The 1,557-nt window shown below is 39.2% G+C and overlaps 1 long non-coding RNA gene across 1 annotated transcript; it reads right to left on the bottom strand.

The window, feature by feature from the left end:
- Window positions 1–628: 628 nt before the first annotated feature.
- Window positions 629–1,193, bottom strand: LOC126382193 (uncharacterized). Its single transcript, XR_007569037.1, has 2 exons — window positions 1,145–1,193; window positions 629–888 (listed from the first exon to the last, which is right to left on the bottom strand). It is a non-coding gene; the product is annotated as an uncharacterized LOC126382193 (long non-coding RNA).
- Window positions 1,194–1,557: the final 364 nt, after the last annotated feature.

Genomic DNA, 1,557 nt, shown 5'->3' on the forward strand with positions numbered 1-1,557 from the left:
AAAAGATGAATTTAATTTACTTAATCTAGAATTTTGAATAGCAGTTTTATTTTTGCTTCTTGTATTGCGTTGCGAAGTGTTAAAAATCGATCCCTGGTCATTACGCCGCTATAACTAAATCAAGTTTGATACCAGCTCTCCAATGCCACGCCAATCTAGGGTAGGGAATGCTGCACGATTATATGAATCAACAATAGCTTTGCTATCTCAGCCACAGTAGTTTTTAGTTCACGCCCATTAGAACGTAAATAATAGATAAGTATTTGTACAGCTACTAATCTCCTCCAGAAAGTCCTCATTGAAATATTCGTAAAAATAATCAATGGATCGCTTTACTGGTTCTATTGGCAGAGTTGGATAGTCATGGGATTTATCCTGGAACTGAGCTTCCTTCCACAATCTTTTTCGCAACGTAGACCTACCCCGTTGAACTGTAGGTATAATAGATGCAGACCTTCCTCTTTCTCCTCTTAGTGCACGCGTGGACATTCCTCCTCTTGTTGTTGATGCAGGCCTTCTTCCTCGTAATACGGATGCTGACATGTTTGCTCGTGCACTTGCAATAGATGGGCACAGACTAATTGGGCTCGTACGGCTCGGTGCGAAGGCTGACTCTTTTTGACGAAAATTTCTTGTTGGTCTAGCTGATGACCCTGGTAAAATTGGAGAACCCGGCTTCGATAGATACTGTTGAAATATTTTCCGGTTCAGGCGATCGTTCTACTACCACTTACTCTTCAGGGTCCTCGTCTGTTATATCTAAGTTATCCATTTCCCTAAAGAGATGGTTTTGTACTAAATCGAGGTCATCATCATCTAAATCTTCGTTCTCCGAAAGGTTTTCGTTTTCTAATACTGCCGCTATCAGTTTGTCAGTTATATGACCCCCTTAAAAAACAAAAAAAAATATTTTGTAAGCCTTATAACCATAAAAAGGTCATACACATAGAAGTAACCAAATATGCACCTAACAACCGAAGCCACATGATCGTGCGACTGCATTTTTAAACTCGATTTGTCTTATATTATACCACAAAATGTACGTAAATAAGCATGTTTCTATATACAGGCATGATTAATAAGTGTATTTAATGTAAAAGCAACACAATAATGTATATAATTTCACAAAAAATATGGTACTTACGTGAGCGGGTCTGACGGTCAAAAAACGCAGCCATCCCTGACGCAGCCTCCGGGCGACTGACAGGCACAAACTCGCATGCAGGGGCCTGCACTATTTTTTCCCGCGTTTTTGGTTAGCGCAACGATCGTGAGACGTCGGTTGCGTTCGGAAAATCAAAGTATTTTTTTGTACAGATTTTTTTAAAGTTAAAACTCACAATCGTATCATATCGGGTGGAAAGGGATAAAGTAATCAAATTACTCTGTGGTATGATAATGCGAGTAAATCGCACCTTCTGAACAAGGTCTCAACAACACGAGCTGATAAGCTGAACACGTTCTAAGAGTTTATTTGCTCCCAACCCAGCAAAGATAAGGACTGATGACACTTGCGAAATATACTAGACAATTATTGATAACAAATAAAATACTACT

Source organism: Pectinophora gossypiella, chromosome 3 (genome assembly GCF_024362695.1).
Source record: "Pectinophora gossypiella chromosome 3, ilPecGoss1.1, whole genome shotgun sequence".
Taxonomy (NCBI): domain Eukaryota; kingdom Metazoa; phylum Arthropoda; class Insecta; order Lepidoptera; family Gelechiidae; genus Pectinophora; species Pectinophora gossypiella.